We start from the raw sequence: 14,356 nt of genomic DNA on the forward strand, positions 1-14,356 counted from the left end.
GCCACGCCAAGTTATCACAAATATACTTGCCGCCGCACAGCCAATAGCTCATAATGCGTCTTAATTTGTATATACACCTAACGACCAACAGGAAAGGAAAATCGCCCAAGTAAGCGCTAATGACTCTCCGTCCCCCCCGGATCACATCTTTACCCTCAGGAGCGATTTGCAAATCTGCGCCTCAAGTACAAACTGGACCGGGGGGAGGGGGGGGGGGGGGGGTTGACATGCTCACCGTGAAAATTCAACTCGGAATTTTACAGAGCCCTTGGATACTACCAAGGTGCTTCCCAACTTAATCAACCCCCTCCAGGTCCATGCCACAGACCGAGAAAATCTGAAAGTTTTGTTATATCCCGAATAAACTTCGCAGGGGAATTGGGACATCCTCAACAGAGGAAACCTTTTGAAGCTCTGCGAAAATATTCCGGGTTTGGAAAACATAAAAACAACTGATATTGAGACTGTGGCTTTTTCAGGCCCAGGGCCAAGCGAATTAAACGAAACAACTGAGATAATTTTTTCAAACCTGATCATGGCGGACGCTCTGAGAGGATACAAAATACAACTGGACAGCCTGGGGCATAAAAATCAAGCCCCCACTTGTTACTAAATAGCCAGAGATTCTGAAAAATAATGTGCCCAGCGCTCAAAAGGGAGAACAAGATCTGAACGGTCAGAAATGGATGAACAGTAAAAATTCAACTTTACTAACTACCGGATTCATTTTACATGGCTCTATAGGTGGCACACAAGCGATTCAGCGGAGCAACAATTCAATTCAAATCACCAAACATGTGGAAGGAGGCAATCGCTCCTGTTCAACTAAGGGGAACAGTACCAAAGATTGGTCCTGGCTCCCACTGGCCTTAAACTCTAGTTCCAAATATTAGACCCTTATTGGGCAATCAGTCGATACCACCAAAGACCAGCTACGCCCAAAACAACGGCCACGTTCAGCACAGTAGTCCCTCTAATAATCAAACGATCAATATTATGACCTGGAACGTTGCAGGGATACATAAAGTCTTGTAAAGTCCAGCGGCAATCACATTTCTTGCAGGAGCAGACATAATCTGCGCCCAAGAAACATGGGCTATTTCTTCAACACCAATAGGGGACTATGCAGAATATTTCAAACCCTCAATAAAAGCCAACATTTTCGGGAGACCGTCAGGGGGCATTTCAATATACGTCATGCATGCACTGAAAGTACACTTTTCAGTAATAAAGAACCCCTCAGACATGTTTTTGGCTGGCATTTTGAAAGGCTTGAACACGACAGACGGCCCAATATCAATACTCTTAATCAATGTCTATTTTAAACGCCATAGGCCGGGTTTGAAGGACAAACTCAATTGGTTATTAAACGAGATCGAAACTCTGTTATTACAGTATGCAGGCATGGATTCCATCATTCTTGGTGATTTTAACATGCACGACATAGGGCTAAACGCACCTGAAAACCACCCCATTGGGAGCACCGGAAGATTAAATGCCCTAATGCGGGCATACAACCTGGTAACGACACACTCTCTAACTACAAAAGTCAACTCAACAGCATTGATAGCACCCATTTACAACAATAAGACTACAATAGATTATATTCTACTAAGTGAGAGTCTACAAAAACATATGTTAAATTATGCAGTCCTACCCCGGAATGAAAGTGACCATGCCGCCCTAACCTTACTATACAGAGCTATACAGACTCCTTAGAAAAATCAAATGGGGGCCGCTCCCAAGTCATAAGTTTGCCTCATGGAAACTAACATGGAAAGGCTGGCAGACAGGCCTTAACGACAAGGGCCGTATAGGGGGATGGGGTTCACATGCCTACAACTTAGCATCTCTGCTTCGGGGGAGCAACACACATAGAACCTATGCTGTCCCCGCATATAAACTGCTGACATCAACCAGCAATCAAGAAATGCTCCAAACAACTGAATTCCAAACGCAGGGCCTATCGGGCAACTAGATCCGAGTGTGCAAAAAAGGAACTAAAACTAGCAGCCAAGAGCCAGTCATCACTGGTCTGGCAGGTAAAACGCGAACTTACAGAGGCAAAATGGTTGAAGATATTCGAGCTGCTTGCACCCAGCAAATCCCAGGAATTTTGGCAACATTTAAACAAGGTAATCCACGGGACCTCTAACAGAGAGAACCCACTTGATGCAAGCACTTGGACAGCCCATGTAAAAACCCTCTACATCGATGACTCGAAGACAAAATTAACAGAAAGAACAACAACTCTTGGGGAGCAATCAAGCAAAGTGACAATAGAATTTATGGAACCTTTGGCCGTTTACACCTCCTCAGAAACACAGGCAATTCGAACCATTTTGAAAAAAATACGCCATAATGGAGCTCCTGGACCTAATGGCCTGCCTGGCTCCCTCTTCAGGGAGGACATCGACTTCTGGGCTGAGAATTTGGCACAGGTGTATGCCGAGTGTAGGTTTTTGGAGGATGTCCCAGACTCCTGGAGGGGGGGGTCACTGCTACACCCAATTTACAAAAAAGGGCAAAGCACGGACCCTAGGAACTACCGTATGATCGCCTTATTTGACATTGAGGGCAAGGCTTATGCAAGCACTCTTCTGAAGGAACTAGTCGATTGGGTCCGCAAGGAAGATCTTCTCCCTTTCTACCAGACCGGGTTCCGATCAGGCGGTTCCACCCTAGATAACATCATTGCCCTATCATACCTAGTACACCAAACGATGGCTCACGGCACCCAGCCGCTTTTTGCTTGTTTAATCGACTACACAGCAGCATTCGATGGGGCAGACCGCAACATCCTATGGAAGAAATTGGCATGTTGGAACATCTGCCCGAAACTGTTACAAACCATCAGATCGCTGTATTCATAAACTTGGGTAAGAGTTAAACTCTGTGTGAATCCGCCACAGAAAAAATCATCCCACATCACGGGCTAAAGCAGGGCTGTGTCCTTGCCCCGTTGCTCTTCAATTTATATACAGCGGATTTGGATAGCGCTCTGCATGGAGCCACTTTAGCGACCCCAATATGCTGACGACCTGGTCCTTTTGGACCATACCAAAGTCTGCCTTCAAAAAGCTTTAACAGCACTCTCAGAGTACAACGCTAAAAGCAAGCTGGTTGCCAACCCAACGAAATCCAAGATAGTGATCTTTGGACGCCATACGAAAAAGAAATTGATGAAAGGGAGTCTGGGCCCACTAACATTGAATAGCACACAATCGTACAACTATCTCTGAGTCTGGTTCAGTGAAACTGGCCGCTCACAGGCCCACTGCCATAAGCTCCACCAGAAAGGAAAAATGGTTACCTACGCCATCTGCAAACTCCATGCCGTTTTAGAAAGTCCAACAAAGGCCATTCAACGAGTCCTGAGGGCAAAACTATTACCTTCCCTCAATTAAGCGATACAGGCGTTTCCAGGCAAAATTGCGCAGGATCTTGACAAGATGCACTGTGCAGCTTGCAAAAAGTTATTTTGTCTACCAACATGCACTAGGAATACTTTAATTCGCCTGAAATTCAGTCTTTGGAAGAACTGGCGACTCTGCCAAAATACTTTTATCTAACAACTGTGGCACCAGAAAATTAAATGAAGACTGTTATAAATAAAAAATTTCAACAACCTGGCAACCCGTGGTCAACTGGCCTTGCCTCATCCAAATAACTTTTGAAATTAGCCATGGAGAATTGGGATCCCAATATAATTAAGTACACCACCATTAAAACATCAATAAAAAAGCAAGTAAGATCATGCTCTCGTATATTGGAAATCGAAACTCTGACAGCTAGAGGCTTTCACGAGACCCAAAGCTCCCCTCACACATCAAATGGCCTTAAACCACATCTTACACAGCCGGTGGGGAGGCAAGCCCGCCATAGGATTCTTGCAGCCAGACTACATCCGCTTCCCCTAAAATATCTGTCCCCTTCAGTGAAAGTAAGACTGCCCATTACGGAGTGCCACCTCTGCTATTACAAGCGCGAATCGTTGGCTCACATCTAGCTATGCTGTCCTGCCTTGCTGCTAGTCCGCCGAATCCATCTAAGGCCCATTTTCCTCCAACTGGGCACGTGGACGGCAAATGAGGCTGTTCAACAGTTATATTTTCTGGACACAGTGAAGCATATGGCCAACTTTGCCAAGTTCATCTATCACGCCAGCACAGCTCTTATGGACAGGTCAACTTAGGCACCACGTGGGAATTATCTGGATGAGGGGCCTACCCAGTCTGGCCCCCATTGAAAGTTTGCTTTGGCACATCTAAAGGACCATTATTAATTGCATTCTATAAAACAAAAACACCAAAGGAGGTTTTAGGAATAAGACGTGTATATGTATTATTCTATTTTAACTATCTCTTTTTATATTGATCGCCCTTTTGTATTGGTTTTCATTCATCACACAAATAAAGAATCATTCATTCACTTGACTGAGCAGCACCGCTCTCAGAAAGGGAGAAAGAGGTACTAATTTCTCATCTGAGCTAGTCCCATAAATTTGTCTCTACAGTGGTAATCCTGCCGGGATGATCGCCCACACAATACACATCGGAATGGTATTGTGGATTAATAAGGCTTCACCCATACACCAAGGTCCAAACCAGTATCTGTAAAATTTTACTTAGTGAGATTACATTAATTCACCGAGTTTTTGGCGACACACCATTCTTTGTCTGCGTTTTACATTTTGTCGGAATACTTTGTTAATGAGATGTCGCTAATTTGTGTTCGCAACTTTTTATAAAGTTTCATTTGTACAAACACTCGAAATTAGTGAGAAGAACGATTCACATACACTGACTCCACATGTAGTTAGCACTCCCTTTACATGCATGCACAGAGAACTATGCTACGTACAATCTTACTCAAGCATTGAATTGAGCGGTCTAGTTTCTGTCCGCTTCCTCATCAGGTGACCGTGAGCGCCACACGCACATGTACCGCTAACCCGTTATGCCTTCCGGTATATGTACCAAGCGCCACGGATCCCGAGTTAACATTCGGGCCCACGGAGGGCAACCAGTAGGTGCCAAACGGGCGCGGTCCTTCAGTGAAGTAAGTAAGCAGGTGTCCTTTTTGGGTGGTGCTTTGTACAGCTTCCATTACTTACAGGGCTTGATCTGATGTCAAGCGCCCCCCACCGGGACCCATGTTGTGAAGTCTACTATTACTTCACGTAAGCCCTTGTTTTTTCCATGGTTTTAATCCTGTCATTAAGTCTGCCTATACAATCGCCATCAATACTGTGAACGTGAGTTCCTACCACTCTCATGTCCTGACAGTAGAGTCATGTTCGTTGTCTTTACAAAACGAATCCCCACAATTCCGGCGATTAGCGTGCACGAATAACTAGCGCGCCATTGTTCTACACTAGCCATTAGGTGAATGGGCACGTTTAGCATGCACCAGGTTGGCACATCGTGTGAGTGTCTGGTCACCACTGATACAGTGTCCGCAGATGAGTCTTCTTGCGGTCTGCACCACTTTATGGAGAGCACAACGAAAACAGCATGAGGCACCAAACCAAGATGTTGCTTAAGTACATGAGCAACGAAATAATCTCTGCAAATATTGTTGTGTCTGTTTTCATGTCTGATTGTTTTTACAGATCCATAACAGCTTTCTGAAATCCTGAAGGTTGGATCAGATAAACCGTGAATTTGTTCGATATACCCCCACAGGTTAGGGTGCGCCTTAGCGTGCGCATACCGCCGTGATGGGTTGGTCCTGATGAAAGCTTTGCAAAAAGCACATTGAAGCAGAAACATGTCGACCACTTTTTAACACACATGACAAATTAGATGCGTCTGGTCAATTTAGCCAGGCAGGTTTCATCCAACTCACTTGTTTTTACTGTTGCCTGGTTTTCCACCATTAAACTCTTTTGGGAATAAACCGAGGCACTTTTTCAATCTCAGTATTTTTTCACTATCACATACACGACTCACAAAAAAAAGAGCTCCGCTGTAACCAGGCGTCGTAGCACACCAGAGAGGCACTCGGCCTGTCTGGTGGGAACCCAATGATGAAGCATGTCACCAACTAGGTTGGTGAGTGAGGGTTCTTCTTAAACTAAAAGGTTTTCCCTGTGTTGACTTTCCTTCTCCTTCCATTGTTTTGGCCTCACTCTTCAGTTGTTTTTTGCTGCTTAGTTGCCTGCAAAGTCTTTATTGTAATGTATCTTATGGGCTTAAGGCACTGCAGAGATCTTTGCATGCCCAGTAACCCTCAGGGAATAATAATAATATGGTTAAATAACTCTGGAAGTTAACACATTTTCTGGAGTAATCTATATGTTATCTAGTCTCAGATTTTAATCAAAGTAGCAACAGGGTTAATGTGTCTGCTGCAAAGCACATCATGTAACATGCAGATGACGGGTTTTTATTTTATGTAGATAGGTAAGTGGGTTTCTGCTTTTAACATAGAGCTTTTGTTGTTACTTACAGTTCATAAATTGTAATCCTAATACAAAACAGATATCTTTGAAGGACGTAACTCCTACACCTTTTAAACCTCACTGTCTTATGCAGCACATCCTGGACATTGATATAATGTGTACGTGTTATGTAAAGTGCTCTAACACCCTGCATTGGGATGAATAGTGCCATAAAGTGATAAAACAAAATAATGGTATTTTAATTTTAATTTGTATAACTACTGGGACAGATGAACACATCTGACATACCTAAGGTGCTTGCATATCTCCTATATGTATACAGGTACTGAACAAAGTCAAAAGCATGCCTCGCTCTTAAGTACCCCTGAAGTGACAGCAAGCTGTGTGTTTTTGTATCCCCTTTGTTGCATTTGCATCTAAGTGTGAGACTCCAGACAGCGCCCCCTCAGGATACAGGAGCAAAAGGAGGCCTGATTACCACTTAACTTGGGCCCAGCTGGAGGTGAAAATAAAATCCCCCTCCTTGAATGTTGCTGCTCGGACTGGAAAGCAGTCAAGGTGCAGGCGCTGCTGAACTTGTCCGGTGGCAAGTTCAGCATATTTCAATGGGGCCAAACTTCTTGGCAGGGGAGACAGCGTCCAACCTGTGACAATAGTGGGCGGACGCCGTCTACCAGAGTGCACCCCCGACTTGTGCCCTGCTTATGGTGTATTTGAAATAATCATAAACGTGCCCTCATGCAAAACGTTACTAACCTCATCCAAATCCTGAAGTGGTATCCCGTTCCCGATTTCCATTTTGATTTCCAGTGGAGAAAATATGGGGCAAGAGGTAACCACGGACAAAATCCAACAACCGGCACAGAGAAGCAAATACTCAGGCGCGGCTCTCTGAATAGTTTTACCATATAAATATTATTCCAGCGATCATGCTGAGGTGAATTAAAGTTTGCGTGTTCAGGCTGAGCAAGCTCTGTTGAGATTGGGCATGTTTGGATAAGAGACACTGCTCATTTGTACATGCTCAGTGGGGGGGGGGGTCATTTGTCGTCGTTTTAGCATATGTAGCAGACATTATTCAAGTTTTTTCTTGATAAACTACAGTTTCATGGTAGTTGCCGTTTCTTGTGGAAAATAAGATTATTTGCCGCTCCCTTCTTCTTTACAAGTTGGGTCGATTTTGTACGGGAAACGACTTATTATTATATGCCTTTCCTCTTCCGGGTTGTTCCGGATACTGGCGTAAGGTAAGAGCAGCTGGTATAAAACTTCCGGTCTATGCCCGCGTAGGAAGTTTATAGGTTGTATGTAACTAGAGCAGACATGCCAACCCTCCCGATTCAGGCGGGAGACTACCGATTTCAATGCTAGTCTCCCGCCCGATTCCTGCAAGCAAAAACCCAATTACTCGGGGTTTCAGCTGACAGGGTTTGGTATTGTGTAACGTGCTAATTCTTCCAGCAATAGTAGTGGCGATGCAGGGGGTCTAGAAGGGGTGAAAAACCAACAAAGCCTCATTAACAAGCAAATGGTCTTTTAAAGACCTGTGAAGCACTCGGTGAGGGCTGTGTGTGTTTGAGAAGCTGTTTCACCTGGGCTGCCACACAGGGGGGTTGGGGTGATGTATGCACTACCAGCAACCTGCCAGGCCAGTGCACAACACTTGCATCACCCTCTCTCTGCCTGCCATTTCGCTCCATGCTTCTGAAAGGTAAGAAAAAAACGTGCATTTGCGTTTCAAATGTCCGATCCTGCAGTAGCACACTTCCGAAGCCCATACATGACAGTAACCTGATTCAAGGTCCCATTCGCCCAATTGTGTTTTTTTAAATCTCCCACTTTGCTCTTCTGAAATGTTGGCATGTATGCTAGAGGAAGAACCTCATGGAGGCTAGTCTTCATTTTGTGTTCAGTAGAAGATGAAGTCAAAGATATTGTATTGTACTTGAAGAGTGCGCTCAGGATTTCCGATGTAAATAAAAGAGGAGCTGGTATTTTCTATTTGTTTGTATTAGGGTCTGGAACCAAGGTTACCAATTTTCCAAGAGAAAACAAGCATTTGCAAATCAACAGGTCTCGCATTTGTGATAGAGCTATAGGCGTTCTTAATGACAATGTCTTTTACCCATGTGTTTGGTTTGGAGTGGAGTGGATGTATGGCAGTGCTTTCCAAACTGTGTGTCGCAACACGTTAGTGTGTCAGCTGCTGTCTGTAGGTGTGTCACACAATGAGTCTAGGCAACGCGGTCTAGGCATCATGCAGGACGGTACTGTGCATGCTACAGATGCATTACCTGTTCCTGTGGAAGAGGAGGAGTCTCCTGTGGTGGACAGCGAGCCATGATTGGAGTCGGAGAATTGTTGCTGCTCGCAGTCACCCTCCTGCAGACCCATTGAAGCATCCGGCAGTGGCAGTGGTGGTGAGTAGACTTCCGGTGGCTCCTGCAGTGCAGTGCTCTGAGCCACCCCCACAGTCCCGTTCAATCTAAGTCAGGGGGAGGCTGGCAGCACCATCGCCAGTGGCCCTCCGGCCCTCACTGCTGCTGCCCTTCCGGAGACCCGTGGAACCTCTGGCGGTGAGTAAGGAATGCAGCAGCTCTCGCTGCTGCGCCCCCCACAGACTCTTGCCCCCTGCAGACCCTTTCAAGTTTACGCAGGTTTGGGGGCAACAGCAGCATCGCCAGTGAGGCAGCTTCACATGCTCGTGGCTCCTGCAGTGCTCACTGCTGCTGCCCCCCGCAGACCTATTCAAGTTCACAAAGGAGGGAGGTGACAGCAGCATCGCCAGTGACGTGGCTCCTGCAGCTCCACATGCTCGCTATCAACCTCATACTTCTCATTAAAATAGTAAGTGTTACTGGTAATATTCAAATTATTTTAATTCTTGCACATATTTACATATTGTTACTCCTAAATGACAGCAGTCTTGGAAATGTATGTATGTTATTATTTTACAAATCATATATTTTGCTAGTAGAACTCAATTACCGTGTCGCGAAATGATGCATGTCTAAAAAGTGTGCCACCAACACGAAAAGTTTGGAAAGCACTGATGTATGGGGTAGAGTGGAATTATATGGTGATGGAGCACGTAGTACAACATTTTGTATACCTCCCCCATTCCGCATGGAAATACTAATTAAATAATCTATTAACTATATTATTAGATGAGTTTGCATGTTTATTAATCAACATTAGTAATATTAAAAGTACATGTGGGATTTGCATGGCTAAAATAACTTTTATAACTTAAGATTTGTACGCATATTATATGCTTTTGTGTGTTGCCCAAGAGGAGGATCGAATAGGTGAATATAATGGCTTTAAATGTTGCCATTTTCTCATGTGGCACGGAGTGAACTATGCCTGCGCAAGAACTTTCCTAATCCTTGCAGTAACCTCTGCACAGACTGTACCCGAATAAGGATGGCAAATTGGACTTCTGCCAAGAAAGGGGAACAATCATCCTTACAGTAAACCAGAACGAGTTGATACTTCTTTTACCGGTGACCTCACCCCTCGAACTGTACTAAAAATCCTGGGAAAAGGATCGGACGATCTCAACCAGCCAATCAGGACCACTCTAAAGTTAATATTTGTATCTTCTATGTACGGTTTTATTATAAAAAGCTTAGTAGAATAGGGACTAAGGACTACTGCCTCCTACCCCTACTTACAGCAGCAGCGGATGCAACGTTCGTCGTGACACTTTCCTTGATGACTTAGATGCTGTCAGACTCTTTGATGACTGCGAACTTTTGACAGATGCTTGCACGTCTCTAGTCCTTTGCAGATCTTTGTGACATTGTAACGTTCTGAGCAAAGAACTTTGAGCTTTGGCTTGCTTTCGGACGATCTATGACAAAGACTTTGCAGAGCCAATGAATTAGAGGACCCAAATAGTAAGATTAGGTAAATATGAAGTTCTGCGATTTTCTGAAAATTTGATATAAAACTTTCTAAAGTTGACGATACAAATGCGTACTAAAAGTTCTTATGAAATTTAGATAAATAATTATTGATTAATGAGAATTCATGAGTCGTGAGTTTCATTTGAAAAATAGATCTGAGGTCTTAAATGTGTTTTAGCTGGTTCTAAAATCATCATCAACCAATCCAACTATTTTGGTCCATTGACTGAAGTGGGAGGAGTGCCTTGATGTTTTAGGATTAAGGATCTGTAGGCGAAAGGGCGTTAATGTATATTTGTAAATGACTTTTCCTTCCCTATAGGTTATAAGGTATTTTCCCCCACATGTCCAGCGCTTGAATTACTCATCCCTCCTGTGTGCAGACTCGTGAGAAAGACGTGTGAGTGTTGGTGTTATGGGCCCCACCAGTGACTGCGTGTGTGAATGAGCTAGTGTGATGTCAGGTCTGCGACGCAGGGAGGGTATCGGTAAAGGTTATTCCCCATTTCCTGGCTTTGCGCTGGATCAGTATTTCTGGTAGCAGAGGATGGTTATTATTGTATTGGGTTGATGATTTTTGCTTGTAAATTGATTATTGATTGTAGGATAAGTATTGGTTTATGTATTAACACTCTATGTTGAGTTGCGTCGAGTTTTAGGTTGTTTTAAGGCTTCTGGGATGTAGGAAGTCGGAAGTTTGTAATGGTTCCGTAGTAGAGCAGAGGTAAGCGCTGTTATCGGGAAAGACGGAATTGTTGTTGCCCTGTAGGTACACAGGGAAAACGTGTGACGACTGAAGTTGCACGACGCATTGTCTGGGTTCGATTCGGTAACATCATCGTGTTTTGCCATTAGAGACATTTTCTGTATGAGAGAAGTGTATGGTAGCGAAGGTCACCTGTGAAATTTTGATCTTAGGTACCAGGAGTCCAAAAGGCACTCTGATTACGCTTATCACTGGAAAGGTAATAGGTGTTCCCTAAGCTTGCTAGAAGGATAAAGTAGAGGGAAGTGCTACTTTATTAACGTGTGTCATAATTCTGTAGTATGACAGACTGTTCGCTGTTCTCTGGAAAGACAGGATTCTGTGTGAATGAACTACATTTTCCGTATGAAAGTGCGTGAATGAAAAGGCATTCAGGTTAATTGTGAAACTCTGGTTTTATTTCTCAGAAGCATTGGGTCTCCAACTAGGTGTCTTAATTCTGGAGAAACGGTTAGCTAATGCTTGTTAGAAGGGTAAGGTAGAGGGATGTGCTACTTTATCAACGGAAGTAACAATTGCGTAGTAGGGCAGAGGTAAGCGCTGCTCTAGGGAAAGACGGAATTCTTGTGAAAAAGGTAATTAACTATACTTTGGTTAGCGAAACAGATAATGGTGGCGTATTTATGTTGTTACTAACAGAAATTTAGTAGAAAAGTGAATGTAAAAAGTTTGCCGATAAATTTTGTAAAGGAGGGGTCAGCAGAAGCAGGAGTAGCGAGAAAACTGACGTCAAAAAGTCAGCGCTGGGATTGGCTAGTCAGTAAGAAACGTAGACGCTCCTGATTGGTGCGCTAGTGTATGCCGCGCTGAGATTGGAGAATTACAGGGTGATGTAGACGCTCCTGATTGGTGCGTTAGTGTGAGTCGCGCTGGGATTGGAGAATTGCAGAAGTGACATAGACGCTCCGGATTGGTGCGTTAGTGTGAGTCGCTCTACGATTGGTTAAAACAACAAGAATAGTCGTAGGGAAAACTAGCGATAAACGGAAGACATAATGATGTATTATGATACCCCAGAAAAAGAGAAAAAGTCCTGGTACGGAAAGATCAAGAGTTTATTTAAAAAGGACAAACCGATTAAGACTAGAGAGGGACAATTGCTTCCTCTACCGAAATCGCCCGCATCCTTTATGGTTGCGAAATATGGATACCATACTTGTATTTGGTTGGACAATTGGGCAAAGTATACAAAAGATGATGGAGTCTTGGCATTTCCAGAGCATGGTTCATTTAATTTAGCGGTTTTGAGAAATCTGAGAGAGAATGATGAATCTAGAACCGAGACCTAGACCAACACAGTTTGAAGCATTGACAGAATGGGAAGATGAGATGCATGACAGAGAAAGACAGAGAAGTGGCGGAAGGTATAAGTACATGTTTGGTAGATCATATGGACAGGAGAATCATGATGCTAGAATGAGGAGATGGCGAAGTGCAAATATGGCTGATGGTTTGTTCCCTGTGAGACATACTGAGGAAGTTAACAGTAGAAAATGTATGGAAAAAAGAAATAATGTCGAGTCAAAAGGATATTGTGTGCATGAATCGGAGGATGATGTTCTTGACGACATGTTTTATAAAATTCCACCCCCTTATTAGTCAGATTCTACTATGTTGACACCAAGTGCCCTAAAGAGAGAGACTTCACAGAATTTAAAATTTGAATCAGGATTACCAGAGATAGGAAGGAACAATCCTTTTAAAGATTTGGAGCAAACCCAACATGCTAAAATGGGTAATTAAAATTCCACTGAATTAGCAAAAACCACTTTAGAATTAACTGAGAAGATTAGGGAATTAACTAAAAACTTGGAAGCCGTAACTGTTCCTGTAACCATAGGACCCGTAATGCCTATTGTTGATGAACAGAAGGATAGTGAGCATTGTTTGTTTATTACTGTTATAAGGAATCGTCAAACAGAAAGGCTAGAAAAGAATATAGATCATAATCCATGGAGACCAACGACAAGTATATTAGAACAGAGTACACCTAAAAACTTGACATTAAATCAAAGTTTAGCAGATAGAATGATAATGATGACTGAATCAGTCCTAGGAACACCAGAGAGATTAACGCAACAAAATTCTGGGAAAGATAGTGTAGGTCCTACTTCAGACGAATTGAGTGAATGGCTAAGGAGTTTGCAGCAAAAAGATAAAGAATCCCAATATATAGATGTTGCTAAGCTAAGAATGGTTTTGGAAGAATTAATAGTAGGGACTATCCCCACAGAAAAGCTAAAAAATTATCGAGATGAAGAATTACTATTCCTATGCAAAAGCATAACATGAAGAGCAAAGAGTCTACACGAAAGACTAGAAGAAGTGGCAAAGGAAATGGGTATAGACTTTGAAAGAGTAAGGCTTTACAGAAACCATATAGAGTAGATTTTTCTGAAAAAGATATCGAAAATCTGAATACCACAGGAAGAATGACTCAGATCAAGGACATAATCATTTTGTTAAGAAAATGGGGAGATGTAGATAAATGGAAGAGTGGGTGGTTCCGGAAACGAGATGTTCCCTCAGACAAAAAACTTTTGCAGCTTTCCCCGTAAGAGAATAGGAAAAGGTAGCAACAGAATGTACCATGAGAGAAATTCCGGGAGGGGGATATGTGCAATGGGATCAATGGGTTGTATTGGAATTATTTGTGGAATTGTGTGGTATGGAGTGTTATTTTGTAGTGGAATTATTTGGCATGGTGTGCAGTGGAAATATGTATTGTATTTGCATTTATATAGCGCTTACTACCCCTGACGAGGCATGAAAGCGCTTTTCAGCTAGTAGCACACTACTCGGGAACCCATAAAGGATTAGTGGTGAATTAGTATAGTGAAAATATGAAAGTAATTTGAGAGGTGGGTATGTTAGTCAGCTATTTGGATTGAGAAAGATAGTGGAGGGATAGAAGAGGGAAAAAAGGTTTGCATTTACATAGCGCTTGCCACCCTTGATGGTGTGTTGAAGTGCTTTTTCGGTGAGTAGCACGCTTCTCCGGAACCCATAAAGGATTAGTGGTTAATTATTATAGTGAAATATGAAATTAATTTGAGTGGTGGACATGTTAGTCTGTTATATGGATTGAAAAGGATAGTAGAGGTACAGAAGGGAAGGATTTAGAATTTGTAGTTTTTTTGTTTGTTTTGGAGGTTATAGCAGTAGGAGGAGGCTTGGGATGGGTAAAAGGGAGGTGGAGGGGGAAGAGTCAGAGGGAGGGTTTAGAAAAGCTTGTTTTGGGGGATCGGAATAGTAAAACAAGCATTTGCAATG

This window comes from Triturus cristatus, chromosome 1_2, assembly GCF_964204655.1.
Source record: "Triturus cristatus chromosome 1_2, aTriCri1.1, whole genome shotgun sequence".
Classification (NCBI taxonomy): Eukaryota; Metazoa; Chordata; class Amphibia; order Caudata; family Salamandridae; genus Triturus; species Triturus cristatus.